At 38.4% G+C, this 18658-nt stretch overlaps 1 long non-coding RNA gene across 1 annotated transcript in view; it reads left to right on the top strand.

Annotated features, from left to right (window-relative positions):
- LOC309818734 overlaps positions 1–15863 on the top strand; it is a 35122-nt gene extending 19259 nt beyond the window's left edge. Inside the window, exon 3 of the long non-coding RNA XR_014296372.1 lies at positions 15833–15863. This is a non-coding gene — a long non-coding RNA (uncharacterized lncRNA). The remainder of the gene's footprint in view (positions 1–15832) is intronic.
- The last annotated feature ends 2795 nt before the right edge of the window (positions 15864–18658 follow it).

Here is an 18658-nt window from a genome sequence, read left to right on the forward strand (position 1 = left end):
CTGGTTAGGGAGAGCTTGGTTTAGAAGAGGATAAGAAGGTTACAGGTGGTCAAACACCCTTGGACTCACAGACCCACCATTGTTCGTGTGCGGGGGAGGAGGAGGGCCAGAAGAGGGCCTTCTAAAGCATGGGACCCAGGAAAGAAGTTCTGGTTAATTGGATCAAGAGCAGTACTGCCAACAAAAAAACTCTGGGATGGAACCCTCCTATAGACATTGTCTTGGGTTGGACCTGTACAGAGTATGGAATCAAAGATGTCTGATGGCCAGAAAGGAGTCATTTTTAAAACGGGAGGTTCAAGAGATTGAAAAAAGCATCTAAAAGAACAGGACTGTTCAAAAGTTTGTCATGTCAGGACTGAAAGGAATATTCAAGATCAGCTAATAAAGATGGAATGAGACTACAAAGACAGACAACTTGCTCAGGGTCAGACTGCAAGTTAGTAATAGAGCCCAGCCAAAAACTTGGAACTTGGGCTGCCAGGTTCTCAGGACTGGGTTTTTTCCACAACCCTGTGCTGAATCCCTTTGATGTAAAACTGTAAGCCAAGATGGAAGAAAGATGGCCACAGGGTAGCTCTTATACTGTAAGTCTTTTCAACAGTGTGACAAAGCAGAATGGCAAATACCAATGGCTTCTACTGAAAATCAAAGATCAGTCAGCCTCTGTGTGTGTGTGTGTGTGTGTGTGTGTGTGTGTGTGTGTGTGTGAGAGAGAGAGAGAGAGAGAGAGAGAGACAGGGAGGAAGAGAGAGAGAGAGAGGGAGAGAGAGAGAAAATCAGGTAAAGAAAGAGAGGGGAAGCACTAAAATACAGGGGCCAATGTCTTGGTGGGGATGTTGAGCATCAGAGAAGCTCTATCTCTTTTTATGAGTCAAAACCAGGAAGTGATATCATCATTAGATGGTTCAACTGGGGAACTTGGTACAATGAGAAAAGGTAGAAATGAGGAAGGGAGCTATAGGGTGTCTGAATTAGTCCCTCACTCCTGTTTGCTGCCACTTTGGGACTCTATTTCAACTTCATTCATACCCTCCTACACTGTCAGTAATGTTTGTTTTAAAAATGAAGGTCAGGAAGAGGGAGATGTCCTGGAACCTTTGAAGGTATATTCTCAAGATGCTAATGTAATTCCTCCACATAATATTGATGAGAAAACAACCCAGAGGGACTTCCCTGGTGGCACAGTGGTTAAGAATCTGCCTGCCGATGCTGGGGATGCAAGTTCAAGCCCTGGTCTGGGAAGGTCCCACATGCTGCAGAGCAACTAAGCCCATGCACCACAACTACTGGGCCTGCGCTCTAGAGCCCACGAGCCATAACTACTGAAGCCCATGCTCCTAGAGCCCATGCTCCACAACAAAGAGAAGCCACCACAATGAGAAGCCCGCACACCACAACGAAGAGTAGCCCCCTCTCTCTGCAACTAGAGAGAGCCCGTGTGCAACAACGAAGACCCAACGCAGCCCAAAAGATAAATAAATAAATAAATAAATAAATTTATTAAAATAGTAATAAAAAAAAAACAACCCAGAACAGGAGGAAGGTGAGGAGGAAATGGCAGCTTCTCAGCTCCAGTGATTATCCCTCACATTCACGGTGAGAGCCATGAAAATCCTCCTCTTGGTCTGTGAGGAACTACATGACCTGGCTGTTTTTCCACTGCTAGTAGGGACCTAGGAAAAACTGTGCACATTTCTGAGTAACTCTCTGCATCATACTCAATGGTGAAAAGCTGAAAGCATTTCCTCTAAGATCAGGAACAAGACAAGGATGTCCACTCGCACCACTTTTATTCAACATGGTTTTGGAAGTCCTAGACGTGGCAAGCAGAGAAGAAAAAGAAAAAGAATCCAAACTGGAAAAGAAGTAACACTGTCGCTGTTTGCACATGACATGATACTATACATAGAAAATTCTACAGATGCTACCACAAAACTACTAGAGCTCATCAATGAATTTGATAAAGTTGCAGGATACAAAATTAATGCACAGAAATCTGTTGCATTTCTATACACTACCAATGAAGGATCAGAAAGAGAAATGAAAGAAACAATCGCATTTACCATCGCATCAAAAAGAATAAAATAACCTAGGAATAAACCTACCTAAGGAGGCAAAAGACCTGTACTCCAAAAACTAAGATGCTGATGAAAGAAATTGAAGACGACACAAACAAATGGAAAGATATGCCATGCTCATGGAGTTGAACAATTCGTATTGTTAAAATTATTCCACACCCCAGGGAAATCTAGAGTTTTGATGCCATTCCTATCAAAATACCTATGGGGTTATTTGGAGAACTAGAACAAAGAATTCTAAAATGTGTGGGGAAACACAAAAGAACCTGAAGAGTCAATACAATCTTAAGAAAGAAGCACAAACCTGGATATATCACGCTCCCTGATTTCAAACTATACTACAAACCTAGAATCATCAAAACAACATGGTAGTGGCACAAAAGAAATACGCACAGATCCATGGAACAGAACTGAGAGCCCAGAAATAAAGCCATGCTTATATGGTCAATTCCTCTGTGACGAAGGAGGTGAGAATATACAATGGGGAAAAGATAGCCTCTTCAATAAACGGTGTTGGGAAAACTGGATAGCTACATGCACAAGAATCAAACTGGGATCCTTTTCTCTGCAAAGATAACCTTAAAACGAATCAAATACTTCAACACATGGCCTGAAGCCACAAAACCCTAGAAGAAAACATCAGCAGCGTGCTCTTTGACGTCAGTCTTAGCGATATTTTTTTGGATCTGTCTCTTCAAGCAAGGGAAATGAAAGCAAAATAAGCCAGTGGGACTCCATCAACTGAAAGGCTTTTCAACGGCAAAGGAAACCATCCACAAAACAAAAAGGCAGCCTACTGAACGTGAGAATATATTTGCAAACAATATATCTGAAAAGGGGTTCATATCCAAAATGAACCAAGAACTCATGCAACTCAACCTTCAAAAGACAAAAACCCAAGTAAAAACTTGGCAGAAGATCAAACATTTCCCCAAGGAAGATACACAGATGGCCAACAGACACATAAAAAGATGGTCAGCATCACTTATTATTAGGGAAATGCACATCCAAACCACAATGAGATGATCACCTCACACCTGAAAGAATGGCTGTCATCCAAAAGACACCAAATAACAAGAATTGGTGAGGATGTGGAGAAAAGGGAACCCTCATGCATTTTGTTGGAAATGTTCCTTGGTACAGCCACTATGACTATGGAAAACAGTTCAGAGGCTCCTCGAGAAATTAAAAATAGAACCACCGTATGACCCTGTAATTACACTTTGGAGTATCTTTCTGAAGGAAGCGAAAACACGAATTCAAAAAGATACATGCACCCCTAAGTTCACAGCAGCTTTATTGACAATAGCCAATATATGGAAGCCCCCAAAGTGTCCATCTGTTGGGTAAGGAAGACATATATATGGGCCATTCTCTGAAACAGGCAGAGAGTGGAGTTGGCTATGGTCGTGACAAAGCTAACTGACACCTCAGTAGTCCCAACGGAAGGTTTCCAGAATGAATTGATTTGCAGGAGTCAGCATGCCTGCAGCCTTCCACCCTTAGGCCTCGGCCCCCAGATGGTGTACCTTTCACAGGAGAGATTTATTTCCTGCTTTCAGGGAGACAGACAGGAGGTGAAAATTGTCTTTCTTGCATGGGTCTTTCCTTCTCTAACATTCATTAAAGGAATATGTCATTAAGGAAAAAAAAAAAATGAAGGCCAGGAAATAAAATGTATTGAAGTAGCAAGTATGGTCTAAGCACTGATTGATAGTGTTAAAATAAATTAATATTTGTGGCCTATGAAAAAAACAATTAGACTGGAGTAGAGAATTTGTATTCCAGACCTAACCTTACAGCAAGCCGTTTAACCTCTGTAAGTTGGTTTTCCCAAAGGTAAACAGCAAATAAGAAAGTTAGCTCTCAATATTTATGACCACAAAAAAAAAAAAAAAAAAAAAAAAGGAGGGGAGGACCCAAATGTCAACAACAGGGAAATAAATTATGGAATTTTTAAATGCTACAATATTGTCAGCATTAAAAATGTCAGTTTTGAAAATTTTTAGCAATATACTAAAAATTCATAATATAATGTTGCATAAAAAAGCATGATTCAGAAACTATATATTGTTATGCCAATTTTAAAAAATAGATGATTATAAAATACTTGAAACAAATACACCAAAATGTTAATTTTATTGTATCTAGGTGATAATTAGAGATGTATTTTAATTTTCTTCTTTATATAGTATTTTCACTACTTTCCAAATTGTGTCTTACGACCATAGACTAATTTTACCATTAGGAAAAGATGTTGTTTTAACAGATGTTGCTTTATCCTAATTCATAAGGATGTTGTGAGGAAAATGAAATAATAGGAGTTTAAAAATTGAATTCTGACAGACATGTACTAAACAAGTATTTATGTTAAAGGAAAATTTTGATGTATGTCTCCATGTATAGCTTTTTTTCTTAATAATGAATGGAGGTGCCTGGAAGTAATTATCTCAGTCATTAGAGGGGCACAGTATATAGCCACTACCCCTTTAGGGCTAGTTTTGTTTGCAGACCCTTGTGTCCAAGAAAAAGTCAGATAGACCTTGGCCGTTATATAGCAACTTTATCCAGTCATCAGGAGGGATAGCTAGCTCTTTGGGAAAGTCTTTGTGCCTGAGCTGGGAAGTGTGTATACAGACTCTTTTTTTTCTGTGGCTTCAATTTCAGCCCCTCTTCTCAGTAGACAACAACCATTATCTCATGTCATTCCCCATGGAAGCTGCTGGTAAGTTGGAAGAGGGTTAAAATAGGTTCTTGGGAAATACAAGAAGGCAGCAAGTAGGGGTGCAAGTGGGACTAGGACCAGAATTAGCTTGGCATCTTGGTAAGATAAGATAAGGTAGGTGACTACTACCACTTATGGATTGCTCTGTCAGGTACTTGCTAGTCATGATCTCATTCAATCCTCTAAAAATATGAGCTAAGTCATGTTATTTCTTTTTTCTTCTCCTTCTTCTCCTCCTTTTTTTTTTTTTTTTTTTTTTAAACTAGAGAACTGAAGCTCAGAGAGGCAAAAAATCTTGTCTAAGATCACACAGCTAATAAATGCTAGACCGGGAGTCTGACATCAGGTTTTACTGGCTCTGAAATTTGTGCTTTTTACAGTAAAGTTCAGCGAGTCCCAGAATTGTTTAACACCAGATTCACTCAAGGAGAATTTTGAAAATCCAGATTCCTAAGTCCTATCCCTAGAAATTCTGATGATTTAGTAGGTCGGGAATGGGACCAAGGAATCTGTACTTTAAAAAGCCTCGTTGATTTGCTGGTCAGGGAGGTTCGAGGACCACTGCTTCATTCCACATTGCTGCTCCCATATCAGCCATGAGACAGGATGTGTTCTTGTGCATGGACCTGAAGACTCCACCCAATGAGTGAGCGATGCTGGAGGAAGTATTACATGTGAACTGCACACCCAGCACAAAATCCTCCACTCCTGACCCCTGTCAATTCTTCAGTTTCATCTGTCTCTCTCACAAAGTCAGAATTGGGGAAAACCAGCCAATTGGGAAGAGTGCTAAAACAAAACATGTAAGTGTACCAAGATAGAGGAAATTATTTTTAGTAGAACTCTTCACTGAGACCTGAACTGTGTTAAAATTGACAAGAAGAAACCAAAAACAAAAAAAGAAAACAAGAAAAGAAGAAACCTCTTGGGGTAGTGAGTGGGAAGAGGGGAGCGGCCCCCCAAGGAGTTTGTTTCAGCAACAATAGATGGTCACTAAACAGCTTCTAGGGAGGGCAGGTCCTGCTAGGTGCAGAGCTTGTATTTGGCTGAGAGACTTTGCAGGTTTGGGGCCAAAGTGTGTCCATGTTTAGGACCAGAGTGCAGTGGCTGAGGTGCCACCTGTGTTCTCCTCACTACTTCTTCTCCAGGCTAGTCAACTTCTCCCTTGAGTAAGTATTTTACAAGTATATTAAATGTATTGGCTTGAAAAAGCACAAAATCATTGACCTGGCTCATGCATCCCCATGTTTTAGTCCTGCCCTGTTTCTCACTCCACCCCCATGTTACCTCCTTTCTCCTTCAGGTCTTTGGAATACTGTTGTCTGGGATACTCTTCTGTTCTCTCTCATCCTCTTTCCCTTCACTTATATTATTCTTATTAGTCTCGTGGGTGTCAGCTTAAGCATCCCTTTCTCAGGGAGGCTTCCCCAACATAGGGGTTAGAGACTCTTAGTATAGTTCTGACAACTCTCTGTCATAGTCACCACATTTCATTGTTATTTCATATCTAATTGCCTATTGGCTCCTAAACTGAGTTCAATGAAGGCAGGAACCTTATTTGTATTGTCCACCACTGTTTCCTCATAGCTAGTCCAATGTTCATTAAGTATGTGTTGAGGACTGAATGAACTGAGAGTCTGAGGCTATGTGCAGAGTGAGCCCCTCACTTAGAAGGATCCAAGGCCGGGTCTGAACTGCGATCAAGTCACAGGAATTCCACTGGAGAGAATCCCTAACCTTACCCAAACCCAGCCATACTCCAAATTATGCTACGAAGAATCCCAGAATGAAAATCAGGACTACAAGGTTCACCCAGGTGTGTGACTTTTGGCCAGTTGCTTAACCTCTTTATCTTTCAGACCTTTTCTGAGTAACAAAGGAAAGTGTAGGGAAGTTCTTTGAAAATAATATGAGTTGTAGTAGAGACATTGAAGAGATGGGATCATCTTTAAAAGACTAAGGTGCTTGGGACTAAGGGACTTCTCTCTGGTTCCCATTTTTCCCACCTCAAACCACGTCTGGTGGAGTCAGCGCAGTCAGTACAGTGGAGCCCTCATCAACCCCCACTCACCACCACCATTATCTGGTTGACTAATACGGTTTGTGTGTTATTACAAAGGAAAGGGGAGGAGGAGAGAGAACCAAGTAAGTGGCAGCATTGGCTGGCGTAAGAATGGGGTGGACCTGTCAAAAACACTTTCCAGATCCCTCATTCTCTAGGGGATAATTTTTCTGCTGATATTTCAAACTTAAATACCTGTACCAGAACTGCCGTCTTCAAGGTGATAGCACTAGAAATCGCTCTTGACTTCTCAATATGAGAGGTTTTAAATAATAGTTGCTTTAATGAAGTACCATATGGATAACATCTTAGGACAGGCAGTCAAATGGTAAGAAAGAAGAAAATCAACTATAGAAATAAGTGAAAGCATTTCACTCTCTATATATACCAAATCATCATGTTGTACACCTGAAACTTACACAATATTATATGTCAATTATATCTCAATAAGGCTAGAAAAGAAAAAAACAGGGTAAGGAATTAGAAGTAGAGTTGCCAGATTTTGCAAAGAAAAATATTTAAGACATACTTACACTAAAAAATTATTGTTTCTCTGAAGTCCAAATTTAATTGGGTAACCTGTGTCTTATCAGGCATCCTTTAATAGAAGGCCTCTCCTTTTCCCTTAGTTCTCTTCTGATTATTCCATAGTGAAAAAATAAAACGTTCTATAGAAATATTCATTCTGTAGCTCATTTAGTGTCTTTAAAATCACGTTTCCCTTCAAAAGAGCCATTGTTTTTCACTCATCTTTTTATATAGGAGATTAAGGTTAATTTACCTTTTTAATTATTTCGTGTATTTCTTGAGATCTGTGTTTCAACCTTAAATCAATACGGATTTTTATCATTATGCTCCTTTTATTATAGTCCAATACCATGTATTACTATGTATTATTTGAAGGCAAGTAAAAGAAATCACCACTTTACACAGTGAAAAATGTTGGGCACTGCATTTTGTTCATTCTGTTCAGCACTCAGTGGGATTGTTTTTCTGTATTATTTTATTTTGCATTGAAAATTTCAAATGTATATAAAAGTAGAAGGAATGTTACTATATTTCAGTATATATCTCTAAAAAGATCTTTTAAAAAATATTCACAGTACCACAATATCATTATCACACCTAAAACCACCAGCATTTCTTTAATATTATCGAATATCTAATGAGAGTTCAAAGTTGCCTGATTATATAGTTTCCTAATTTTTTTATAGTTTTTTTTTGAATCAGAAACCAGACCAAATTAATTCCCTTTGTTGTAATTTGTTGATAGTTTCTCCTTCCTTTTCTCCCCCTTGTAAGCTATTTATTGAAGAAACTTGGTTGTCCAATTGAATCTCCTACATTCTGGGTTTTTTTGTTGTATCCCCATAGTATCATTTAACATGACTCTCTGTCTCTGTATTTCCTATAAACTGATTGGGCGTCATGTCAAAGTGTTCATGAGCTAACTTGAGGAAGTTTGCCCTGGCTAAAGATGGAAATTAACAGAAATAATTACTGCAGTGGATTGCAGACACATCAAATATGTTAAAATCCATGAGTTTATGATGTTAAAAAAGATCTCACTGGTAACTTTTGGAGAATGCTAAGGAGCCAGCTCATAAATCTAAAATATGGTAAATAAACAGAAAGAACCAAGCATTTAACTTGCCTTTTTGTGTTGGATACTTCAGTGCACCACCCAGATCCCCCTCTTCAGGACTGAGACACTCATTCAACTGCCAGGAGCATCCCCAGGAATTGTCTTTGGGTAAAGGGAGCTATCTTACCAAAGGTTACATCCTCAACCTAGGGGCAGCCCACAGAAAATGATTAGTCGATGCAAGAGTGGGAGGGGGTACAAAGGCACGGCCTCCACTTCGAAGGGTTACCCCAGCTTCAAAGCTCCTTGTGGGATTGACTGAGTGAATCCTCCTTTTCAACTCCATCACAGTTCAACTCCTCCCTCACCCAGTCCCTGCTTCCCTCAATGGGGTTGTTCCCTAGTGCTCTGCTTTTTAAGCCTCTGACATGCAATCTTCATCTCAGAGTCTGTTTCCCAGGAAACTGACCTAAGATACTTTCCCATAAGAAATACACTTCAGGGTAACAAAGTAGCTGATGAGGTGATATCACAAAAAGAAGGACAACTGGGTATTATGTGCCTCCTGAAAGAAGTACACACCACCATCTAAGAGGTATTCTTGCAAAAAAATTTAACCTAAATTAGACAATCTCTAGATCCAACTATCAGTTTACAGGAAATACAGAGACAGAGGGTCATGTTAAATGATACTATGGGGGTACAACAAAAAACCCAGAATATAGGAGATTCAACCGGACAACCAAGTTTCTTCAATAAATAGCTTACAAGGGGGAAAAAAGGAAGGAGAAACCTATCAACAAATTACAACAAAGGGACTTAATTTGGTCTGGTTTCTGATTCAGGGGTCTATGAAACTTCTTTGATTTTATGTTAGTATCTCTTTTCTCTTCCTCAGAAATCCTTGTTCTTCAGACTTTAATATGCTTACTTACTTTGTCCTTCTCTCTGTATAATGGTTCCTGAATTATAGTACTAACAATGTGATTAGTGAGAAAAGTTTAGGACTTTTGAAGGTTTTTCCCTTCACCATAAGTCAGATCTCACCAGGGATACACAGTCAAATGATTGTGTTTTAAAGTCATTTAAAATATATTTTCTCTGCATTGTTAAGTCACCAATTTGACATACAGTTAGGTTCATTTGTATCATTTTGCTTTTGAGTGTTAGAAATACCTTTAATATTTTTGATATGACTGTTATTACTATGCAAAACTTTTCCATGGTTCCAAAGTCAAATCTATTGAATAAGGTATATTCAGAGAAGTTTAGCTTCTATGCCTGTTCTTTTATCATTTTTTTTCCTGCTTCCCCCCCAAAATAAGCATTTCTTTATGGTTTATACTTCCTTTTTTGTTTTTAGTTAATTTAAGCAATTACAAAAATATATTTGTATCCCCCTTCTTTACTAAAGAGTTTTTTTTGTTTTTGTTTTACTTTGCTTTCTTTCACTTAATATTATAGTTTGGAGATCCTTCTATAACAATACATAGAGATAGTCTTTTTAAAAAAAATTATTTATGTATTTATTTTTGGCAGCATTGGGTCTTCGTCGCTGCGCCGGGCTTTCTCTAGTTGCGGTGACTGGGGGCTATTCTTAGTTGTGGTGCATGGGCTTCTCATTGCAGAGCATGGGCTCTAGGCATGAGGACTTCAGTAGTTGTGGCCCGTGGGCTCAGTAGTTGTGGTGCACGGGCTTAGTTGCTCCACGGCACGTGGGATCTTCCTGGACCAGGGATCGAACCCATGTCCTCTGCATTGGCAGGCGGATTCTTAACCACTACGCCACCAGGGAAGTCCCAGTCTTTTCTTTTTTTTTTTTTTTTTTTTTTTTGCGGTACTCGGGCCTCTCACTGTTGTGGCCTCTCCCGTTGCGGAGCACAGGCTCCGGACGCGCAGGCTCAGCGACCATGGCTCACGGGCCTAGCCGCTCCAGGCATGTGGGATCTTCCCAGACCGGGGCACGAACCCGTGTCCCCTGCATCGGCAGGCGGACTCTCAACCACTGCGCCACCAGGGAAGCCCCTGAGTCTTTTCTTTTTTAATTAAAAAAATTTTTTTGGCTACGTTGGGTCTTCGTTGCTGTGCATGGGCTTTCTCTAGTTGTGGCAAGAGGAGGCTACTCTTTATTACAGTGCGCGGGCTTCTCATTGCACTGGCTTCTCTTGTTGTGGAGTACAGGCTCTAGGTGGCAGGCTTCAGTAGTTGTGGCACACGAGCTCAGTAGTTGTGGTGCACAGGCTTAGTTGCTCCGCGGCATGTGGGATCTTTCTGGACCAGGGATCGAACCAATGTTCCCTGCATTGGCAGGCAGATTCTTAACCACTGCACCACCAGGGAAGTCCAGAGATAGTCTTCCCTCCTTTTTGCCACTGCATAGTACTCTGTTGTATAGATGTTTGCTTTATTTAATCAGTCCATTCATTGGTGGACATTTGAGTTGTTTCCAGTCTTTTGCTATTACAAATAATGGTGCAATGAATAGCCTTGTGCATACATTACTTGTTTTTTTTTTGTATATCTGAGAGTGCATATCTGGGATAAATTCATACAAATGAGATTGCTGGGTCAAAGGGTAAATGAATATATATTTTTGCTAGATATTGTCATATCTCTCCCTGTAGTGGGTAGTGCCATTTTGTATTCCTGCCAACAGTATATATGAGTACTTGTTTTCCCATAACTTCTCCAAAATGCATTGTCAAACACTTGGATTTTCATTTGGATTTTTGCCAAAAGCAAAGGTGAGAAATGGTATCTCACTGTAGTTTTAATTTGCAATTGTTTTATAATAAGTGTTTTTGACCATCCTTTCATATGTTTAAAAGCAATTTGCATTTTATTTCCTGTAAAATGTGTGCTCATGTCTCTAGTCCTTTTTTCTTTTAACATGATCATTGGTCTATATCTTCTCAAAAAGTAATTTTAGAAGCTCTTTATATACTAGAAATTTTAACCCTGTGTAATATAATTTGTGGAATTTTTACCATTTGTCTATGATATAAGTTGCAGATTTTTTTTGCAATACATCTTCTCACCTTTGTAGTACATTTTTTGGCCATAACAAAACAAAACAAAACAAAGCAACCCCCCTGCCCCGCAAACAAACAAACAAATTTATTTAAAATTTGTATGTAATCAAATTTATCAATCTTTTCTTTTAATACTTTTAGATTTGGGGTCATAGTTAAGAAAAATTTCCCTCACTCCTAGGTTATAGAGGAATTTATCCATAGTTTCATCTAGTACTTGTATGGTTTCACTTTTTACACTTAAACCTCTGATCTGTTTGGATTTTGCCTTTGTGTGAGAAGTGGATCCATGTTATTTCTTCCTCATGTGTATCCAGTTATCTCAGTAGGTATCTTTATCCTGAAGACTCCTATTTTTCTTGAGCTCAGAAAAATTTTCTCTTTTTTTTCATTCTCTGTCCCCCACCGTTCCCCACCCCATTGTCTCTGGGCCAAAAGTTGTTGAAATTTCTGGATCCTTTCTGCATATATCGACTGTCTCTCAATTTTGTTTCATATTTTCTGTTTCTTTGGTTTTCAATTTTACGTAATAGAAAATTTCCTTGCATTTACCTTCCTTATTATTTGTTTGATCTTTAATACTGTCCAGTTTATTCTTCATAGTGTCTTTTCATTAATGTCCAATTCATTTTTATTTTATGTTATTTTTAGAACTTGTTGAATTTTTAAATTTCAAAAATCACATTTCTGATTTCCTAGCACTGTATGTTATTATTCTCTTATTACTCTTTTTTTCACAGCAGGCTGTTCTTGTTTAATAGATTCAATGAAAAGAAAAAAATGAAAACTCAAAGAAAGGGATGTACCTGAGAATTTATATATCATTTTAACAAATAATGATAAACTTGTGAAAAAGTTACAAGACAAAAGAAAAGGGGATTAAGCTTCTAGGGGTGGTAAATTATGGGAAAGTGACTAGGAAATAGATGGGGGAAACCAGTGGAAGATAAGTGTTATCTTAGTAGGTTTGTTTGTGCAGGTCAGTTCCTCATCTCTGGTGATAGAATGTTCTTCTCTTCCTTGTATAGGGACGGCACCTTTCTCATGGGAAAATTTATAACTTGCTTTTAGGCAGAAAGCAAGAAGTCAGAGTGCCCTTCATTCATCTGTTTTTTCTCAAGTGCCTTCACTTCAAAATAATCAATTTGCCAAAATGACATATTTTGAGATGGCATATTCTGATCCCCTTCAATGTCAAAACCAAAAAATTGACATCAGTACAGTCCATAGATCTTACTCAGATTTCACCAGATATATAATTGTGTGTGTATAATTATACACACAAAAAGTATATATATATATATATATATATATATAATTTTTCCTGTAATATTTCTTGAAACTTTGTAGTCTGATACTGGATCTTTTTCTTGTTTTCTAGCCCAATGTGTATTAATAAATAGGAATTTTAATGACATTGGAAAGAAATAGAGGTAGATACATGTGCTCAGTCTGCCATTTTGAAACTGATGCTTTATAAAGCCTTCTTAATATCATCAAAAATCAAAATCTGGTTTTTCCTTACATGAAACATCAGGTTGTTTAATGCCAGAATTTCTTAATTAAGAAATATATTTAGAAATACAAGAGCTTTTTATTACATTTCATTCATACATCTACTTGTTTTCAATTCTACATTTACTTAGGAGCTACAATGTGCCATGAACTGTGCTATTATGATCTGTTGTTGCTGGACTTCTGGCTCAAGTTCTGATCCTTGGCCAGATAGTTTAACCCCCTATTGGCAGTAACAATAGAGAAGGGTCTGACCTTGGGGCTGTTCTTTTTCCTTAACCCTTGTATGACTGATGGGTATTTCAGAAGGTTGGAGAAGGCATATCTGGACTTCAAAGCTCAAGTCATGATTCCTGCATTTTCAGAATCAGAGTGCACAGGATATTTTAAATTTAATCTCACGTGAGAAGACAGTTTATAGGATAAGTGGATGACATTCAGATAAAACTGTCTTGCTGGTACTGGGAAATACAGGGCTGGGATGAAGGAGAGAATTCAATGAAATACTGCGGGGGTTGGACGGCTCACCAGCTGTTTTCATTGCATCAAATGATAGAACAAATGCACGTGTACCTAAGCTGAAGTCAGAATATGTTGAAAAGAATTTCCTGGAAGAGTGGGGATCATAATGTAGAAGATAGTTTAATAGCTTTCTCTAGAATTTGGAAAGGTTTGCACCTATACGGGCCATAGATTCTTATCTGAGGGATGGGTTCAATAACTAATAGCTTCTCAGTGTACTTCTCAGCCCCAGGAGTCGGTAATTTAGTGTACTTAAGTAGGGATCTCCCTGACATTTTTGCATTGAATATCAGAATAAATAGGTAATAGCAAATCTATATAACTTGCTAACATGTCATTTAGGCCACCTGACGGCTGCAGTAAATTGCTCTGCCACCTTTTTAAGTGAATATACAAATGCTAAGCATCAGTGATAAGATCATCCTGTGTTTTATTGTTATTCCTTCCTACTGGTGCTGAGAAATAAATTGCTGATGAGAGGCAAGGGAGGATTGGCTTAATAACTTGTAATCAGATACGGCACACAGCAAATGTGAACTTCACATTTCCCTATTTTAGCTATCTTTTATCCCAAGAAGAACAACTGAATCTTGTAATATGGGAAAGGGCAGTAGTAATCCTTGAATGTAAAATGCCTACAGGAATTAGGTGCGAGAATAAAGCAATGGAATAAACTTGTGCTTGGTGACTATCTTACGATTCTTTCTTAAAAAAAGTTCCAAGAGAACTTAATAATGATGTTAACACAGTGCTTACTGTTCTAAACACTTTACTACTCATAGCTTAATGCTTACAACAACTCCATGAAGTAGATACTGTTATTTTCTCGGTTTTGTGGATGAGGGCACTAAAACAGGGGTTAAGTGATTAGCCCATGGCTACACAAAGAGTACTGGAGAGTATGCTAAACTGCTCCTAATGAAATACTGATTTCCTGACTGTATTTGAGTTTGTTCAGTACTGTGTTTCTAGGGAAGACTTAATCCGTTTTTGAGAAAACATGGCGTTCAGTCCAATTTCAAATTAGGAAGAATCTTTGGCTCAATCCTTCAGTCTCTAAAAGTCCCTCAGAGCCTGTACTTGGATAATTAGTTGTGAACAATATCAGTTATATCTAAGTGGACAAATTTAATTACTACAGAAGACCAATTGATTTTTTTTTTCTTTCTTCCTTTTTTGTGGTACGGGGGCCTCTCACTGTCGTGGCCTCTCCCGTTGCGGAGCACAGGCTCCGGGCGTGCAGGCTCAGTGGCCACGGCTCACGGGCCCAGCCGCTCCGCGGCATGTGGGATCTTCCCAGACCGGGGCACGAACCCGTGTTCCCTGCATCGGCAGGTGGACTCTCAACCACTGTGCCACCAGGGAAGCCCCAACTGATTTTTTTAATTATCATTGATTGCTCAGTGGTTATCTCAGTATAAAGATTGGTACATTCTGAATCTTTTTAATTGGTTTATTAAATAATCCCAAGATTGACACCAAAGTAAGAGAGGTGAATTTTCCTCCTGCTCCTTTTTCTTCTGAAGGAAAGGTAAACACCACGGAATTCTAAGACATTCAAAAACAAAAACAACAACAGTTAACATTAAATTATGTGTAGGTTTTTGTTTTTTGTTTCTCATTTTTTGTTTTAGTGGATTTATTGGAGTCTGTGATACCCTAGTCTTCCTAATGGTGAAGATAGAACTTGCCACATTAGCTGGGGTACCAGACTGCTGATACTTTTTAATCCTTAAGTCAAAATCATAATGAAGCCAGTTAAGATCATAAGGATTATTGGAAATTGATACGGATTTAGAGAGAAAACGACTGTCTTCTACTCTTTATCTTACCCTCACTCCTTTCCTCAATAGCTGGCTGCATGATTTAACTTTTCTGTGTCTCAGTTTTCTCATCTTTAGAATGAGGATAATCATATTTGTCTTTCCAATCACACAAGCCAAGTCTGTGACAGTGCATTAAAAAATGTTAAATGTATATAAGTTCAAGGATCATTAATATTTGGAGAAAACCGTGGTATTTGCAATATTTTGCTACAAAAATATTGTCTGATGCTGATTGTATCAGTTATCTATTGCTGCATAAGAAACTACCTCAAAACTTATTGGCTTAAAACAACCATTTATTGTTTCTCATAAGCTTACAAATCATCTGGGTGGGTTCTGCTGGTCTGTGCCAGGTTCAGCTCTTCTTGGGCTTGCTTGTGCATCTGCGATCAGCTGGTGGGTCATCTGGAGGCTGGCTGGCTGGTCTAGGAGGGCCCCAGCTGGGACAATTTGGCTCTCTTTCACATAGTCTCTCATTATTCAGCAGGCCAGGCCAGAGTTGTGGAGAAGAGGAAGAAGAGCAAGACAGCGGGTGAGTGTGCATAACACCTCTTAAGAGCCCAGCTAAATATGGCACCTCATCACATTCTAGAGGCCAAAACAAGTTGCAAGACAGCTTAATTCAAGGGGTAGGAGTGTGGGACAAATAAATGTCACATTGTGATGGGAGGAGCTGTATAAACACATTGTAATAAGTGGGGAAAATTGGAGCCATTTTTGCAGTCATCTATCACACTGAGTCAATTATATGCAATTTAAACCCTTGATTTTTTTTTTTATCTATTTCACTGTGGCAGTGATTTCTGACATTTTCAATTTTTACATCGCTATTATATCTCTATTTTTGTTTTTATAAATTTATTTATTTATTTTTGGCTGTGTTGGGTCTTCGTTTCTGTGCGAGGGCTTTCTCAGGTTGTGGCGAGCGGGGGCCACTCTTCATTGCGGTATGCGGGCCTCTCACTGTCGCGGCCTCTCTTGTTGCAGAGCACAGGCTCCAGTCGCGCAGGCTCAGTAGTTGTGGCTCGTGGGCCCAGTTGCTCCGCGGCATGTGGGATATTCCCAGACCAGGGCTCGAACCCGTGTCCCCTGCATTGGCAGGCAGATTCTCAACCACTGCATCTCTTACATAAATGTACGTATTCATATCCCTGACTTGCTGTCCGTATATAAACCTAAAATAAAACATTTGAAAATATTTGCAGTTATTGTGAGCAATTGTTACCTAGAAAATCTATTAGATATATTTTTATTTACTAACTCTTATTTGTTATTTAGATTTATGTAAGGAGATAAAACAAACAGAAGATCTGGTTAAAATAATTGTTGGAATTATGTTTTGCACTACTGGATTCTCTGTTGCACTGAAATTATTAGTACACTTCATTATTGGTCCTAGAAACAGATTAAATGAAGATTTTTGACAATATAAATTGAAAATCTAGGTCTCTAGCCCTGCCTTTAAGAAAGAAGAGAGGGGTTTTGGCTTTGTTTTGTTTGATTTAGAATGAGCCCAACTAGTTGTCTATATTGATTAAATTCCCTGAATGTGTGTTTAACTCATGATTTCACTTGGATTTATGCATTTAGTTGCATGATGCCAAACATCTGGATTTTTTCCTCAACAATGCCAAATATACATCTGTGTGGAGGAATGTTCTGATTTTGGCATTTAGTTGCCATTGTTATATATATGCTCTTGAACCAGGTGCACTACACCACTGGGGCAACTCCGGAAGTTTGGGTCAAAGGAATGTATTTCTGATTAAGTTTAATTCTACGAACAGTAAATATAACTTATCTAAATTACACATAGGCACTTGGCAATATCCTGTATATTCTAACATTTCCTTTCTCTGTGTTGGCATCATGTTCAGGAACATTTAAAATATATTGCCATAATATTTTCTAAATGTATTGCCATTTCATGTAATATTTGGCAAACACAAGCAAAATACAGTAGCTAATAGTGCAAGCTCATTTTATTTGCATACCATCGTTAACCGCTTTCATGTCATACTTACCAAATGTGTCAGATTATTACGATCTATTTAATGACTTAATGGAGGAGATACATTGTTCTTAAATTCAATTATACCCTTTGCACCTCTGGAATTAAGGTCATGTCAGCATTTCTATTATATAAGTTGCCTGGGTTTAGCAGTTTTTAACTGAGCTATAAAAATTGGCTTCCAAATCCAATCTTAGTAATAAAAGGTCACTGCCTGGGGGAATTTTTTCTCCCAAATTTAGCATGTATAATTTTATGGTGCATCTCCTGCTTTCTAAAATAATCTTTTAGGAAAAATTCCATTATGATCCTCACATGGCAGAAGGAAAACTGTTTAATTTTCTCACTGTTTTTTAAGACTAGCATTTTTTTCCCTTGCTGAGTATCAGTCATCCCTCAGACAATCTGACTTTTAATACACTCTCTGTACTTATTGGTTATGCAACCTCAAGCTGTCACTCAGCTACTTTGTGCCTCAATGTAAATTTACTCATGTTTAAAATGGACCCCCCTCATAGAGTTGTAGTGAGGATTAAATGAGATAATATACTTATGTGTCTGGGACAATATATATTGATTGCTCAAAAAGAGTTAGCTTTTGTTATTATTAGATAAGAGATTTAATATAAGTCAATACAACATTAGAGAAACATTTGAAAAGAAAAGGCTACTGAGGTGAGATTTGGCATTTACTGAGAGGTATGGAAGAGGCTATGGTTATGAGCTAATCATCACCCTGATGTCAATAGTTTTTTTTTAGAAATTATTATTTTTATTGTTCATTCCCAGATTTGCTTAGAAAGAGAACAAGATTGTATTAGGTGGGTTATTGGCCATGTAGTGTTAAAACATAACTGTATGTGTTGCTAATGAAATGCTCTAGGCAACTCCATGCAACTGCATATAAATTATAAGAAAACAGACATATTTTCCTGGGTGCAGGAAAAAAGCCACTCCTTTACTGACTTAAAAAAAATAATTAACTGATAGATTTGATTTTGCATTGACCAAGTGCTTGATTTGTTCCTAAATAACCTGCAGAGAAATTCTCCTCCAAAAATTGGAAAGAGGCTGACCCACTGACAGAAAAATCTGTTTTCCTCTGTCTGTACTCATGGAAGAATCACTGGTTTCTTGACCTCCTGTTTCTGCAGGGGACAGGTCACTGTGTGAGAGACCCCACGCAGAGGTATTACAGTGGGGTGATTACATGTGCCTTTGCACAGACACCTCAGCGCTAATGTGCCACATAGCAAAATATTTCAATGATGTCTAAACACTGAAAATTATAATTCTCAA

The sequence above is a fragment of the Grampus griseus genome (assembly GCF_964374135.1).
Source record: "Grampus griseus genome assembly, chromosome: 2".
NCBI lineage: Eukaryota > Metazoa > Chordata > Mammalia > Artiodactyla > Delphinidae > Grampus > Grampus griseus.